This window comes from Suncus etruscus, chromosome 10 (genome assembly GCF_024139225.1).
Source record: "Suncus etruscus isolate mSunEtr1 chromosome 10, mSunEtr1.pri.cur, whole genome shotgun sequence".
Classification (NCBI taxonomy): domain Eukaryota; kingdom Metazoa; phylum Chordata; class Mammalia; order Eulipotyphla; family Soricidae; genus Suncus; species Suncus etruscus.
In genome coordinates, this window is record NC_064857.1 from 29,835,192 (window position 1) to 29,852,842 (window position 17,651).

Genomic DNA, 17,651 nt, shown 5'->3' on the forward strand with positions numbered 1-17,651 from the left:
TAACAAGCAGCACCAAAAATGGTAAGGATAGAAAAAATTTATATATTAAAATAGAACAAATAAATAAAACTGAGTTAAAAAGAAAAGGTATTCGAATAAAACAAGTGGTGGAGGAGGCTACCTGTATAATTAGGAATACACATCTTAAGATATAATGTTATACAAGTATTGAGCTTCCATAGGCAACATAAGACTCCCAATTAGGTCTTTTGATATATTCTTGTGGGGAGTAAAAGCCAAGGTACTTTTCTATTCACAGGCCTTGGAATTGAGTTTGAGAGATGCTTTTCTACATTACGAGACCATATAGTGTCTCTGAGCTGGGGGTTTTGCTGAGGCTGATTCTTGTATTGTGCAACAGTCCTATTTGGTGGGGGTGAAAGGGGTCATCAAGCATGAATCAGCAGGCGTGCTGGTTGTAGTTCTTGCCGATGCATGAGAACGGGGACCCAGAGGGTGTCTTTCACTGAGGAGCTGGAAGGTGGTCTGTTGGGGTAGTAGGTCAATCTTGGTGTCTACCGAGTTAGGAACTGAGGGTAAAGAGGGTTAAATTAGGGGAAGATAATGGATCAGGATTGGGAGATGAGGGGATAGAAGAGACACAGGGGTAGGGGAGAGGTAATACATGACAGGGGCTATATACTATATATATAATTGTTTGTGATTTCAGCTTGGAGTCAGTACGGAAAGTCACGTCCATAAAGGCTGACTTTAAAGATCTATTTGAGTGTTATCATCCAAATCTTTGGCATTCAGTTTTCTTTCCGAGGAACCGTCTAGAATAAAGAACATTTTTAGATAATGCTTAAAAAGTATATTTGTCGCGCGGGCGCAAATGCAACCGCATGGTTATGAAAATGAGTATTAGTAAGAAAAGACACCTCTGCAGGGGGTCTAGTATGAATACGGGAGGAGTTTCCCTGCTCCCCCCTCCCCACAAAGTCCAGTTGCCAGATCTGGCCCTGAAGACCAGTCTCGCATGGAGGGGATCTCGGTCTCCTGGACTAAGCGGTCAGCCCAGGAGGAAGACTGAACACAACAACAATGATAGATAGGAACCTCTAGACCTAGAGACTCTATCCTAGACCCTGACTTATAACCTGCGCAAATACCAAGATAGCTAGCTACAGTGGCTTGATTTTCTCACACACAACCGAGAGGAAACTTTCCTGGCATCACAAAAAAGGCTTTTGGGATGGGGTAATGAGTATATATGGAGCCAGGGGTTGATCCCATGATGGTATGCTTCAAGGATGGAGAAACCTTGAATCTCTTAGGCCACGGGAATTCCCTTTCTTCCCCAATGCTTACTGTGCCTATGCAAAAAAAAAAAAAAAAAAAAAAGTGGGGGAATGCCAAACCCTGCCAGTCCAGCACCCATACTTTTTCTTGTTTTGTTTTGATTTGTTAGTTTTTTGACTTTATTTTACTTCTCTTTTTTCTTCCACTTTTCTCTTTCTTTTTCACTCTTGTGGTTATTATTTAGAGATTTATTTTTATTTTTATTTGCTGGGTCCATTATTTTTTTCATTTTTCTTCCATTTTCCTTTTTTTCTTTTTTTCCTCTCTCTTCTTTCTTTCTTTCTTTCTTTCTTTCTTTCTTTCTTTCTTTCTTTCTTTCTTTCTTTCTTTCTTTCTTTCTTTCTTTCTTTCTTTCTTTCTTTCTTTCTTTTTTTTTTTTTGTAGTTGTCACCAATTTTTTTCTCCCTTTTTTCTTTTCCTTTTTATCTCCAATGACGGTGGAATGGATGCTCAATCTACAACAAGCTGTAAAGTGGAGACCAGTTGCACTAGTACTTTGGGGGTTAAGGAGGGAGATATGGGTTGCATACTGGGAACAGGGTGGAGGGAGGACAGCACTAGTGGTGGGAATGCCCCTCATTCATTGTCACTGTGTACCATAAATGATGCAGTGAAGTTTTGTAATGCACTTTGATCACAATAAAAAATAAAAAAAAGAATTAAAAAAAGAAATAAAAACCAAATTGATGGATAATAATCCTTGACCTCCTTTCTCCAATTATGTTCCTCTCAACTCTCAAAAATCAGTGTTCTGTGAAATTGGCATATGAATTGGAAGGGGGACTTGGAAATAGCTCTCTAGGGAGTGAGCTGAACATTTTAGTTCTCTAAATTATTTACAGAGCCTGAGGCATGGAAAAAAATCTGGAATTGAATCAGGACTAAAGTCAACTTCTAGGTTCTGGAATTTGAAGTGGGCCTGGCTCTCTCTTTATAAGACATGAAAACAGTCTCCTGAAGGTATTCTGTATAGTCTAGGACTGTGCCTCATTTTCTGCCCTTATCCTACCCTTGCCATATACCACCAGATCAGGGGGCTGAACCCCATGGGGGCAGTTTCACAGACAGTTGCCTCATTTGGAAAGCCCTAATAAACTTTATTCCTCAGTTCCATCAAAATTGGGCAGTCATGTATCTAAACACATTAATTAACCGAAGTAAAATATCCCCCTTTCACCCTTTCAAAATAAGCACAATAATTATCTTCAGGGGTCTAGGCATATGACTCAATATTAAAGTGCCTGCCTTGCAAACATGCCAGGTACCATTACACATACACACATAGTATGATCCTAACCACACTGCTTTTTGTGATCTCTCAGTGCCAGAAATGTATTCTCTTTGATGAGCAATGCAGAACCTTGATCATCGTAGCAACAACAAAACAAAATAAACAAAAAAAAATCCACAAAAAGACAGCAAGGGGGGAAATATGTGCAGAGAACCAATTTCCAACTCATATTAGCTCTTCTCTCAGAGATATCATAGTTTCCAATGACCCAAACATGGCTCAGAAAATTAGTTTCTATTCTTCTTACACTAAAGATAATACAAGATAAATACAATATATTTAACATTTCCCTTATGTCTGAATTTTCAGCCTTTTTAATTTAGCTATTTGTTATGTGATTTTAAAATTAATAGGAAGAAAATATAAAATCAATAAAAGTTAATAAAAAATATTTAGCACAAGTTAACACTATGGTATTTCTTTCACTACTTTGCAAACATACCTAATGCTTTATTTCATCTTTTTTTACTCCTCCATAAATTTGGCTTCATCATGATTTCTTAGAAAATGAACATATTATAATTTCCTTGAATATTTTAGCGTATTTCATAAGCCTGAAATATAGTGATACTCCCAACCAGCAGAACATACTTTAGTCTAAGTTCTTTCTTAGGGCCATGTCTGAACCTTTTATTTAATGCCCTATCTCTAGAACTTCCTTGACTTCATTCTCATCTCATTTATTGCCCTTCACACAGTATTTTAATCAGTTTCTGAATTTAGTCTTGCTTTCTGCAATCTATTCCTCTTTTTTGTTTAAAGACCTATGGTTTGCAAAGTTATTGAGTTTTAGGTATATATGTCAACACATTAATCCTATCACCAGTGTCAGCTCCCATCACCAGTGATTCCATATTCTATAATCCCCTTTCCCCCAACCAACCTCTCCCACCCCCTGCCTGCCACATTAAAGTTCTATGGTTGCAGCTTAGATCTCAGTTTCAGTGTTGTTGACTCTGTGCTTTGAATATATATGCTTTAGAGCTTTCCCAGATCCTCAATATAAACAATACCCAGATCACTATTTCTACATTATTTTCCTTTTTCATTTCTTCCTTCCCATCTTGATTTCTTTTTTCTCTGTCCTTTCTCTCTCTGGGCTCTGGCTCAAGGGTAATCTAGACATCTCCCACTTTACTACATTACATTTCTTAATAAAATAATTTTATACACCACAGATTAATGAGATCATTTTATGTTTATCTTTCTTCTTGTGGCTTACTTCACTCAACATGATAACTTCCAATTCCAACCAGGTTGCAGCAAATTGCATCATTCCTTGCAGCTACATAGTGTTCTATTGTGTATATGTACCACAATGTCATAATCCATTCATCTATTATTGAACATCTAACTTGATTCCATAATTTAGCTACTGTACTCAATTCAGCAATGAATAGTGGTGCACACACATCTTTTTGAATGAATGGTTTAAGATAGATTGATTTTGGGGATAGATACCCAAAAATGGAATTGCTCAGTCATATGGCAGCTCAATTCAAAGTTTACTGAGGCCTCTTTATACCATTTCCACAGAGGTTGACCAGATAACCTTCTTACCAGCAGTAAATGAAAGAACCTTTTGTACCACATATCCACCGGTGTAGACTATCCCACTATTTTTGATATGTATCATTCTAACTGGTGTGAGGTGATCTCTCATTATTGTCTTGATTTTAATTTCCCTAGGGACATTGGGGGTGGTAATGTTATACAGGTGAAAGAGGGTGTTTATGACTGGATCTCAACTATACACATGCTTATAATAATGGTGTTTAAATAAAGATATTATTTATAAAAAAAAAAAAGAAAAGTGATGATGAGTACTTTTTCATGTGCCTATTGGCCATCTCCCTGTCTTCCTCTGAGAAGTGTCGGTTCATTTCTTCTCCCCATTTTTTTTTTTTTTTTTTTTGGTTTTTGGGCCACACCCGGTGACGCTCAGGGGTTACTCCTGGCTATGCGCTCAGAAGTTGCTCCTGGCTTTCTGGGGGACCATATGGGACGCCGGGGGATCGAACCGCGGTCCGTCCTAGGCTAGCGCAGGTAAGGCAGGCACCTTACCTTTAGCGCCACCGCCCGGCCCCTTCTCCCCATTTTTTAATAGACTTTTTAAATTTGTTTTTTGTTGATCTTTGTTAATATTTTATATATTCTGGATATTAAGCCTTTATCTGATGTGTTGAATGTGAATATTTTTTTCCCATTTAGTTAGCTGTTTTTTAGTTTTAGCCTTTGTTCTTTTACCATACAGAAACTCTTTAATCTGATGTCATTCCATTTGCTAACTTTTGATTTTGTTGCCTTTACCAGGGGAATGAGATTATTGAAGATGACTTGGAGGTTCAAATCTTGGAGCATTCTACCTGTTTTGCTTTATGTATTTTATAGTTTCTGGTAAGATCTTTAGGTCTTTTATCTACTTGGAATTTATTTTTTGTATAAAGTGTGAGATATGGCTTGAGTTTTATTTTCTTACATGTAGTTATCCAGTTTTCCCAACACCATTTGTTGAAGAAGCTATCTTTACTCCATTTAATGTTTTCAGTTTCTTTATCAAAAATGAATTGTTCATATATATGGGGTTTTGTCATTGAGTATTCAGTTCTAAGCCATATATCATAAAACCTATGTATCTTTTTCTAGTACCAGGCAATTTTAATCAAAATAAATACAATTGCAAACTAGGTAATAAGATACCTCTACATTTTTTATCTTTAAATATGGTCTGCAAGCTATTTCTCATGTATCTCATCCTGTTAGTAATCCTTTGACTCCTAGGATAAAGATATTTCTTTCCACTATGGTCCTAAAGGCCTGATATATTTTGGTCCCTATTCCTATGATTTACCTTGTTCCACAGAAATAGGAGCTATATGACAAATACATCATGTTATGATTTTAAATTTATAGTAGTGACATTAAGGAAAAGAAACAACATGATTTTATAATAGATTTTATTTAACTCCAAAATAAATAAACCCAAACCCAAATCTGACTGGCTTCATGCAAGCCAAGGGCCTTACACACACACACACACACACACACACACACACACACACACACACACACACACACACAAAATTAACATCTTGTTTTATTCCTGATCTTAGGAAAGAAGCATTCAATCATTTACTACAAAGTCTAATAGTGAAATGTCTTTCATTAATGCCCTTTATCAAACTGAAGACAACTTTTTCTCCCCCTTCAAAATTTGTTAATAGTTAAAAAAAAAAAATCAAGAATAGATGTTTAACTTAGTCACTTTTGATGCATTTAATCAATGAAAAGTATGTTTTTATTCTGTAGTCTGTTTATCATGATGAGTAACATCAGTTTTGAATGTTAAATCCATCTTACAGTCATAAAGTAAATCCAATGTGGTCATTATGTATTTTTATATAATGCTGAATTTAATTAGCTAAGTTTTTGTTTAAAATTTTGTTAAAAATTTTGTTTAAAACATATCCATGTTCACAAAGAATATTGATTTATAGTTTTATTATAAAGTTTGTCTGATTTAGGAATTAGGGCAGTGCTGCTACCAATTTTTAAGATGGACAGTATTCACTTTTCAATATTTTTGAACTTTATATCATTGGTTTTCTTTTTTTTATTAATGTTTGGTGGAATTTACCACTAAAGTTATTTAGACCTGGTATTTCTTTTATGAGATAAATAATAGAGAAAGTACATGTAACATAACTAGAACTATATTTGACTTGCAGGAAGTACTTAATAAATGTTAGCTCCTAATTTATTTCATCTCTATTTTCAATTCAAAATAATAGTTATTGCAGAACAAAAAATATGTTAAGACCTTAAAAAGGAAAAAAGCATAGTAATTCTACTTTTTTAGTCTTTTTTGCTGCTAAAAAATGCTTGTATTATTTTTATTTTTCTCTGTCTACTTGATTTAACTTTTGATTAATAACATTTCCCATTTTAATAGGCCTTCATAAGTACAATTTCAACTATATTTTCCACTATATGATCATAATATAATTTGTTTGACTATTGTTTTATATTTTTTAAAGTTGTTCTATTTCCCCTGCAGAACAAATCTAAACTTCTCTTTCTTGCGTTTCCACAAATATTTACATAAACACAAAAATCCTCCTATGATAAGCTGATAATATGTCCTAACTAATGTTTAATGTATGCTTACTCTGTGCATGGCATTGTAATGTCATAGCTTACAAATCACTATTATTAGACCTATTTTATAAATTAAAGCACCAAGATGTGACACAAAGTGCCCAGGACAGTCATACAAGAAAGCCAAGAAAGTTCATAATTATAGATCAAGTGACTAAACAGTATGAAATAATGTGTTTGGATTTATATCTTTAGTTTAATGCAAATTGCATTCCAGGAGAGATGATAAAAACCAAGATACTAAGTTCCTTCTTAGCTCACCTGCCCCAAACATACATTTTCCACCTGGGTTTGGGTGCATTTCTTCTAATCCCTTGGAATTATTAGCCATTTCCTGTCAACTGCTCCTTTTAACCAACTATTTTATTTGGTTTACGTATAATAAGGTGCACAATAATCTCATCCAGAAATTAATATTGATCATGGATAAAAATGTATTATTTTTCTACTCTATAATGCTTTCTTTTAACCAAAATGATACTGATATGTTTGAAGTGTCTCGAAGACATTCAGTTTTTAAAAAAATCCTACTGAAAAGAATAAAATGCAAATGCAAATAAAAATCGGTTTATTAAAAGCTGTATCAATAAATTTAACAGGTTTTGAATTAATTCAGTGTGCAACAGTTTACACACAGTGGTAACAAAATGTACAGGTTGTCTAGATCCTAAAGTAGACATGGGATCAAAGAATTGCCATTTAAAAATATTAATTGCAATCAAAGAATTATCATCTAAAATATGAATTGCTATCCTCAAAAACAGCTCTATCTCTGCCTTTGAGAAATCTGGTTTTGTTGAGAAATGCAGGAGGGTTTTAGCAGTTTTTTTGTTGGATTTTAAGGACAAATCTAACTTCGAAAATCCGGACTGCAAGAATTTCTAACAAGAAAAACCTTGTGTTGTTGACTGATCCCACAGCTGCTCTGCAGGAAAGAAAGTAGCTTTGCTCCAAAACTGGTGCCTTGGCCAAGACTTCTCCCAGGAGTGCCTTTGGTTGAGTCCCGTCCAGTTATGCTCTATTGAGATGTAGCAAGACAAAAGGTTGTTGAAGGCAATCAGCGTCCTTTCCCGATTCCTTTATTAGTTTGTCTTTCGCATTTTTATGGTTGTTTCTTTGCACCAGTTACAGGAACTACAGGCTGCTTAGCCTTAATCTCAAGTAGGTCTCCTAAGAGCAGGCACCAATTTTTAAAAAAATCACAAAAGAGGGCAATAGATGTTACCATTTTTGGGGAGAGAACAAAGTGACCGTTTCAAGAACTTCTCCCAAGTAAGTGGGTGCTTTTAAATGGCTCCTTAAAAATTGGAGGAAGACAAGCTGCCCGGCAGCCATGAAGCTCTTGCTTGCAAAGTTCCAGAGCTGCAGCCTCAATCTCCACTGAGGCCTAATTTGTGTCCAAGGTTGACTACCTCGAAAGAAAAAGTTAAATAAAATAAAAATAAGGGAGGTGGGAAAAAAAATAAAAATAAGCTGGGGGTGGGAATGACCCTGATTCCTTGTCACTATATACCTTAAATCTTACTGTGAAAGATTTGTCATTTACTTTGGTCACAATAAAAATAATTGTTATTATCTTTCACAGATAGACACTGAATAGTCTCACTCACCTATGGGTTTTCAGAAAAATAAAAGACATGTTTTGTAATAATTCTCAGAGACAAAAGAGATGAGGGCTGGAAGGTCCAAGTTCACCACAAAGAGTGGTGAGTACAGTTAGAGAAATAACTACACTGACAGCTATCATAACATTGTGAATGAAGGAAGGCAATAAAAATTATTTGTAAAGACATGTTTTGTAATAATTCTCAGAGACAAAAGAGATGAGGGCTGGAAGGTCCAAGTTCACCACAAAGAGTGGTGAGTACAGTTAGAGAAATAACTACACTGACAGCTATCATAACATTGTGAATGAAGGAAGGCAATAAAAATTATTTGTAAAATGGGGCCGGGCGGTGGCGCTGGAGGTAAGGTGCCTGCCTTACCTGCGCTAGCCTAGGAGACGGACCGCGGTTCGATCCCCCGGCGTCCCATATGGTCCCCCAAGCCAGGAGCGACTTCTGAGCGCATAGCCAGGAGTAACCCCTGAGCGTTACCGGGTGTGGCCCAAAAAAAAAAAAAACCAAAAAAAAAAAAAAATTATTTGTAAAAAAAAAATCCTAAAAATAATAAGATAATTAAAATAATGATTAAATAATCCACAAATAAATTTATAAATATATTTTATAAAATCATAATATTTATAAATTATAATCATCTGTTATTTATATTTATTTGTATATAGATATATCTATATATCATATAATTATATCGCATATATTAAATATAAATAATATATAAGTAGGCATATATTATGTATAATATAAGTAAATATATAAAAGCAAAATAAGTAAATATATTGTTTAGATTTATTCATATATAATATATTGTTTATATATGAAATTATAGGATTATAAAGTTATATTTATAAAATTTATAAATGATTTATAAATAAATGACATAATTAAAATAATAAAATAATCAGAAAATTAAAAAAAGAATGAGAGAGGACCAGAAGAAGCAAAAGCACTAACTGGAGGATGCGGGCATTGATCCCGCTACCTCTCGCATGCTAAGCGAGCGCTCTACCATTTGAGCTAATCCCCCGCTGCCGGCCACGGCTGCTTTTCTGTTCCTCTAGACTAGAGAAGGGCCAAAGCGTTTGCAGCCAAGTTTGTGTTTTTTTTTAAGCACAGAGAGCCGGCTCTGTTTCTGGAGGTCGTGCAGAGGCTGAATGCAAAGTTGCAAAACGTCTTTTGTCTCAGGCTGGCTGCGGAATCGAATCACTGCAGAATGGGGGGATTGCAAAATGCATGCAACTTGAGTCCTGGCGGGATGCATGCAAGAGTTTCCCGGGGAAACGCTCCTAGAGGCCCCAGGTTGGATCAAAAGGGGTGCTTTTGGTGGTGGGAATGTGGCGCTGGTGAAGGGGGTGGGGTGTTCTTTTGGTGACTGAAACCCAACTCCAGTCATGTTTGACATCACGGTGCTCAAATTAAATAAAAATTTAAAAAATTGAAAATAAAATTAAAAAACTTAAAAATAAAATAAACAAAATCAAAACAAAATTAAATTAAAATTGCAAAAAATAAATACCAATCTGAAAGGAAAAAAAAGTGGATGTTTCCAGCTGCAAAGTGGAAGGAGAACTCTCCTAGCCAGTGTGCCTACTAACAGGCCATAAACTACCGAAAACTGTTGAAGGGGCCATAGGGATAAATCTTCGGACAAAAAGCCGCAGATCTCCTTCGAGCCGGAATCGAACCAGCGACCTAAGGATTGCCTCGAGCCGGGCGCCTCTACAGTCCTCCGCTCTACCAGCTGAGCTATCGAAGGAGCGGACGGTACGATTCCGTCTCCCGAGATTAAATTTAGAGACATCAAACGCGGGCCTGGAACCCGGCGGAGTTTCGTAAGCCGGAGGGCGGGGAAAACAGGCGGCCTGCAGGTGGTTGGAGCACGCGCAGAACGAAAACCAAACTGACTTTCCCTAGTTGAGCACCCCGAAAAGCCCGCAGGTAGCTAGTTGATCCTAAAGAAGTTTCAGAGTCGGGGCACGACACCCACAGGCCTACGAGTTTGCCTTTGCCACACTTGTTGGGGTGCCTTGATTGTGCTCTGATGTTCTTTCTGAATTTTTTTCTTTTTTTCTTCTTCTTCCTTCCTTCCTTCCTTCCTTCCTTCCTTCCTTCCTTCCTTCCTTCCTTCCTTCCTTCCTTCCTTCCTTCCTTCCTTCCTTCCTTCCTTCCTTCCTTCCCTCCCTCCCTCCCTCCCTCCCTCCCTCCCTCCCTCCCTCCTTCCTTCCTTCCTTCCTTCCTTCCTTCCTTCCTTCCTTCCTTCCTTCCTTCCTTCCTTCCTTCCCGCCCTCCCTCCCTCTCTCTCTCTCTCTCTCTCTCTCTCTCTCTCTCTCTCTCTCTCTCTCTCTCTCTCTCTCTCTCTCTCTCTCTCTCTCTCTCTCTCTCTCTCTCTCTCTCTCTCTCTCTTGACATTGTGGTTTGCACTATTGCTAATAAAGGGATATCATGCATATTACTTTATCCCCTTTCAGCACCCAGTCTTGTCCAGAGTGATCAGTTCTAACCATCACTGCCACTGTGGACTCTTCTCTACCCTGCACTCCCTTCGCTGTTTGTGGCAAGGTTCCTACCATGGAATGGTTCTCCTGGCCTTCATTTCTATTATTTATTATTATTATTTATTATCATCATCATCATCATTATATAATTATAATTAATATTATTACCATACTGCCTTTTATTTTTCTTACATCCCACAAATGAGTGGGATCATTCTGTCTCTCCCTCTTATTCATTTTACTCAGCATAATAATCTCCATATCTATCCATGTATAGGCAAATTTCATGACTTTGTTTTTCCTGATTGCTGCAAAGTATTCCGTTGTGTAGATATTCCACTTTTTTAGGCACTCATCTGTTGTCAGACACCATATTCTGGTTATTGTAAATAGTGCTGCAATAAACATAGCAGTGCAGAGTCATTTTATATCGTGTTTTTGTGTTCCTAAAGTATATCCCTATGAGTGAAATTGCTAGATCATAAGGAAGCTCAATTTCAGTTTTTTGAGGAATATCCATATTATTTTCCAAAAAGGCTGGACCAGTCTGCATTCGCACCAATAGTGAATGAGAGTCACTTTCTCCCCACACCCTCGACAGAACTGGTTATTCTTGTTCTTTGCTATGTGTGCCAGTCTCTGTGGCATGAGATGGTACCTCATAGTTGTTCTGATTTGCATCTCCCTGATGATTAGTGATGTGGAGTACTTTTCATGTGCCTTTTGGCCATTTGTATTTCTTCTATAAGGAAATGTCTGTTCATTTATTCGCCCCCCGCCCCCGCAGTTTCAGTCTTTTAAAAACAAAAGATGATTAGAAGGAAATTGAGTTGATAATATGCCCCATATCAAGTGCTGTGATTGTTTCAGTGCCAACCTGAGCTCACAGCACTGTTGAGGGCATTGGGTGTTTACCAAGAAATGGGCATTTCTCATGGTGAGTGGTTCCAGACTTCCAGCAGAACAAGTTCAATTCTCAGGGCTATGTCCAGTCAGCTTATGGCTGTATACACAGTTATTTGGGTTTGTTAGATTCTAGAAGTTGCTAGGCCACTAAATCACTAAGGCAAATCGCCCCATTCATATCCAAATATGCAGGGGGGTGGGAGGATGTTGCAGATTATTTACAATGCCTATATTGAGCCTACTCTTATATTTTACACATTTTACACTTAAAGATATTGAAGCTATCTCAAGCCAGTGGTTCTGCTCTCAAGGGTCATTGAACTGAGAAGGCATAATGTTCTTTGCCTTCTGCAGACTTTTTATGTTGCAGTTATTCTATTGAACTTATGTATGGAGTGTTTAAAATTATTTTGTCTTCCCAGATGAGACAACAATTTCCCCCAAATAAAGAGTTTAGTAAAAGGTAAAGTCAGAGAAGAGAAAATGTGAAGTGAGGGGAAAAATTTTATGTGAGAAATCAACTTACTGGGCATCTTGTGAAGATGGTTAAGTGAAATGAAAAATTTCGAGGGGGAGGAGGAATTGAGCAGGAACTTTCAAAATAGGAACAAAAAGATTCTGTGAACAGAATGTAGTTCTTTTAATTTCCTGGTGAATGTTGTGCATTTTCTCATGTAACCAAAAAATATATCTCTAAAATTATTTAAGTGCTACAGTAAAAAAAAAAAAACTGACTTCCTTGGAAAGTTGGGGGAGGTCCATGAATCAGTTCCCTCAAATGTATGGACTAAACCTACTTAATTTGAGGAATTCTCCTCTGATTTATACCAAGATTATCCTTATTTTACAAGATTAACAAGGGAGGTTTTTTGTTTGTTTGTTTTTTATGCAGAGACTACTGTCATGGCTCTCATGGCTCTGGACAGAGACTTTGGTCTCCTTGGAATTTCCTCAATAGCCAAAGAGACCAGAGTAACACCCCTCAATGGATAATGATATATGCTCTCTGCTCTCTCTACAGAAATTTCACAAAGGGCTTGTTGTAAGCAAGGCAGATGTTTATTATACAGCTAGAGGAATGGTGGCACAAGTAAACCAAAGATAGAATATAAATGGCATTTTCATTATGATTTTGTTCTCCACTCCTTTCCAGGCCTCTTTAAATGTATACATTTAGATATCTGTTCCTTTTATCCCTTACCGTCTATTGTTCAGATTGAACTGTGGCCCTTCCCTCCTTCATAGTCATAAATTAAAGACCTAAAGCTCAAGGTGAAGGCCTTAGGAAGTGAAGCTGGTGGAGGTAAGATTAGGTGGGGAAAGCAGAGGCCTTAGGAAGGGGATGCCCAGAGAGTTCCTCTTGTTCATTAAATGAGGGCAAAGGTTCCTCAGTCTGCATGGAGATAAGAAGAGGGGTCTTCCAGAACCCAATGATACCAGCACCTGCTTTCAGCTCTGTGAAGAATAAACTATTGTCAACTACATATAATCTATGAAAGTTTGCTAGAGCAGACTATCAAGACATGTAAATCAGAGATTAATTTCTCATTCTCAGTTCTCATTGCAAAACTTCATTTCTTTTTCTTTTTTAAATAATTTAATTGAATCACTGATATAGTGATTAGTTATATAGTTAGAAAGTTGTTCATGATTGAGTTTTATACATATCCAATATCCATCCATTCACCAGTGCACATTTCCTGCCACCAATGTCCCCAAGGCTTCCTGCCTCCCTGCCTTCCCCAGGCCTGTCTTTATGGAGGACATTTTTTTTTCTTCTCTTTCTTCCTTTTAAACACTGTGGTTTATAATATAGTATCTGAAGGGGTATTATGCCTATCTCTTTATCTCCTTTCAGCACCCACTTCTTGTCCAGAGTGATTATTTCTACCTATCATTCACAAAGTGTTCCCTTCTCTGCCCTGATTGGACTTTCCTGCTCTTTGCAGTAAGCTTCATATCATGGACAAATCCTCTTGATCACCTCATCTTTCTTATTTTTGGGTATTACCACCATACAATTTTTTGTGTCCCACAAATGAGTGCATTCATTCTGTATCTATACTTTTCCCTCTGACTCATTTTTCCCCTCTGACTCATTTTATTCATCATAATACTCTCCATATCTATCCATGTATAATAATTTTCATGACTTCATATTTCCTAATAGCTGCATTAATACTATCCCATTGTGTAGATGTACTATGGTTTCCCTATCCACTCATCTGTTCTCAGATACTTGGATTGTTTCCAGATTTGGGCTATTGTGAATAGTGCTGCAATGTATATAGGAATGCAGAGGGCTTCTCTGTATTGTGTTTTTGGGTCCCTATTATCAGGAGTAGTATTACTAGGTCACATGAGAGCTAAGTTTCTAGTTTTCCAAAAAGGTCCGACCAGTCGACATTTGTCATCAGCAATGAATGATAGTGCCTTTCTCCTTGCATCCACACCATTACTGGTTTTTTTTTTCTTGTTCTTGAAGTGTGCTAGTATCTGTGGTGTAAAGCAATATCACATTGTTTTTTTGATTTGTATAGATCAGTGGAGCATTTTTCTCATATGCCTTTTGGCCATTTGTATTTCTTCTTTAAGGAAATGTCTGTTCATCTCTTCTCACCATGTTTTGATTAAGTTAGATGTATTTTTCTTATTAAGCTCTACCAGTGCTTTATATCTCTTAGATATTAACCCCTTATCAAATGGGTACTAGGTGATTAATTTCTCCCATTCTGTGGGCAGTCTTTGTATCCTCATTTTCTTTTTCTTTTCTTTTTTTTTTTTTTTTTTGATAATTGTGGTCACACTCAGATCCACATCACCTGCTGGGCATTGTCCAAATGTGAATGATTAGTTCAAACTGGCATCAGTTTCTTGAATTCCTTTTCTAGCCTGTTATAGGCTTGAATCCATGAACTACAAATTAAGTCTAAGGCAGTATAACACATAACCATCAGAAATGGTTTTTCTCTTTTAGTCAAGTCATATGGTTGAACAGGTCTAAAAATATCCCTCTTTTACTAGAATGCCAATGATAATAAAAATATACAAGAAAACAAATGTCCTCAGCAGCATCAGTAGGTAAACTCAGTTAACTCAGTTTATATAACTTTTGGGATGTGAAATGCAAATGAGATTGTATAGATTTTTCTCCCAGAATGAAGAAGAAAGACTACAGTTAAGAATATACAAACTAGAAGCTTGAAGAAAACATTTCTTCCTATGGAGCCCTCAGAATGCTCTAGGAACAAATACAGCAAGTCAAAGGTCAGAGGCCCATAATTATGTGGCTGCTCATGTGCTTACCACAAAGGGCCTTTAGATCTTCTTAAGCTGCATATAATCTATAATCATAGGGAGTTTATCGGGCTTGGAGGAGAGGCAGAATAGATTACTAATAATAGACATAAAGAAAAAGGCTATCCCACTCATTTTTAGAGTGGGTCTCTCATTGGTTGATAGCTTTGAAGATCTTGGGCCAGTATGACTTCTTCCTATGCAACATAAATGAAAACGTTTGCTTGCCTTCAGGCCCCAGTCACTTAGAAATAAAAATATAATGTAGACCTTTATTCATAAATATGAATAAATGTTTAAACAGACACTAGAGAGGGAACAACTGAAAGTCCAAAATAAACAAATAATCTGACTCAGGAGGAAACAGATAATGCAAGATATTGTACAGAATTATTCTTAATGCCAATTTATATTCTTGGGAGCATTTAAAAGAATATTGTCTCATAAAGCCAGAACAAGATGATAGCAAAAGGAGCAATTGAGAGCATAATTGAGTTTTTGAAAATTAAAAGTATAATAGCTAAGACAAAATAGGTACTTTTTAATGGCTAAAGTCAAATCTGAAGAAACAGAAGATATAAACAGAAAAACCTCCCAGGACTCAGGAATGTAATAAATGGAAAAAATATAAGTAAAAACTAAAGTATAGCTTAGAATATACTTGATTTGTCAGTCTTAGATATAGAAGGCAGAGACATTGCAATGGAAGAAATAAAGACAGTTACAAGATCAAATGCATCACCAAAGTAAGATGATTTAAAAAATGGTGTGCCTGGAAATAGTGTAGTAAATTTTAATAACATTGGAGTTAAGGGTAAAACCCTAAAAACTATCAGAAATATAATAATATTGGGGATAAGGATGAAACCCTAAAAACTATCAGAAATAGATACAAAAAAGCTAGCTGGCCACGATCACGCTTAACAGCAGCATTGAAAGCCAGAAGACAATAAAGGAAGGTCTTTAAAGATCTGTGAAGAGACAATTTTGAGTTGTTTAACCTATACCACCTGGACTTGTATAACCATAATAGCAAGCACACATGAAAACAAATGAAGAAATAGATGATGTACTCTTACAAGCTCTTGTAAGTTTAAATTCCATGAGTCCTTTCAAATGCAAAAAAATGAGCTTTGCTTAGAGATGTTAAATTGGTTAAATTGAGTACCAACAGGTGTGGCTTCCAAACCAAAATAAATCCAAGGAGGTGATGTCAACAGATGTGATGTGGCATATCTTTGGTATCAGTGTGTAGCAACTGCAAATAAGAGTCTAGGTCCCTGGCATCATATATATAGGCATTCTTTTCTTACCACTATAACCTGTTCTCCCTTGCATCGTTACTATTCCTTTTTTAAAAAAAAATAATATTTCTATTTAAACACTGTGATTACAAACACAATTGTAGTTGGGTTTCACTCATAAAAAGAACACCCCCCTTCACTAGTGCAACATTCCCATCACCAATGCCCCCAGCATCATTACTATTCTAATGATAATGAAGCACAAGCCTTAAAGGATCAGTCAATAAGAAACATGTCTATTAGTTCCATAATGGTAAATACAGAAGGGAAAACTGAAGCACAGATAGACCCAGGGTTTGGAGAGTTTTATACTTCTCTCAGTGAAAACTAAAATAAACCAAAGCAAATTCATTGCTATATAACATATACATAGATTTACATACATACACATTAATATCCACACATTTCAAATATTGGCTGATATCAAGGTTCTTTTAGGCTTGCCACGTTCCATTTCTTTCTGAAAGAAATAAAAAATAAGGCTAGCCAATTTAATAATAATATTTTTCTAATAGAAGTTTCATGATCTGTACGTTACATTATATAATAGATAAATTCAGAATAATTTTTATTATGAATGGATATTTTAAACTCATAAAAATGATCTTATTGTTTGAGTGGTATTGAAATGCCATTTTAAACAAATAATAGCAAATGCTTTCATTCAGATATATGATGGAAACAGGACATGGAATCGGATATATTAACTTGAATTAATAGTTCTGGCATTTACTTTTAGTGATGGAGGGATAAATTAAAATGTAATGGAGTATAAACATTGTTTTGATATTAAATAGTTGTATCATATTTGAACTTCCCCAAATCAAACATATCTGAGAGTGGCAAGCTGGTTTAATAATTAAGCAAGCAGATGCCAAAGTTAAATTCCCTTGAGTTTAAATGCTGGTTTTCTTGCTAGTAAGGACACTAGTTAATTAAAAGCTCCAATTTTCCCATTTATATAATGAAAAATAATAGTACAAATCTTATAGGGTAGTTAGTGATTAATTGAATTAATCTATATTAAGTACTTAGAAAGTGTCTGATAGATAATTTGCTGTAAAAATTAAAAGTAAGTTTTTTTATAGCCTGCAAAATCATGACAATTTCTTTTTTTTTTTAATTTTTTTTTATTTTAATTATGACAACAAAGATGCAAAGAAAGAGGACAGGGTAAAGTTACAGTGGAAGCCCAATCACCCATAAACAGGATTCTCAGTAGTCCCATCGATGATATCCCAGCCTTGAACTTTCAGCCAAAGAGCATTAAGAAAAACAA

The 17,651-nt window shown here is 36.1% G+C and overlaps 2 non-coding genes across 2 annotated transcripts; both read right to left on the minus strand.

Moving 5' to 3' along the window:
* Positions 1-9,324: 9,324 nt before the first annotated feature.
* Positions 9,325-9,397, minus strand: TRNAA-AGC (transfer RNA alanine (anticodon AGC)). The gene has a single exon. It is a non-coding gene; the product is annotated as a tRNA-Ala (tRNA).
* Positions 9,398-10,034: 637 nt separating this feature from the next.
* Positions 10,035-10,126, minus strand: TRNAY-GUA (transfer RNA tyrosine (anticodon GUA)). Its single transcript is given in 2 exon segments — positions 10,035-10,070; positions 10,090-10,126. It is a non-coding gene; the product is annotated as a tRNA-Tyr (tRNA).
* Positions 10,127-17,651: the final 7,525 nt, after the last annotated feature.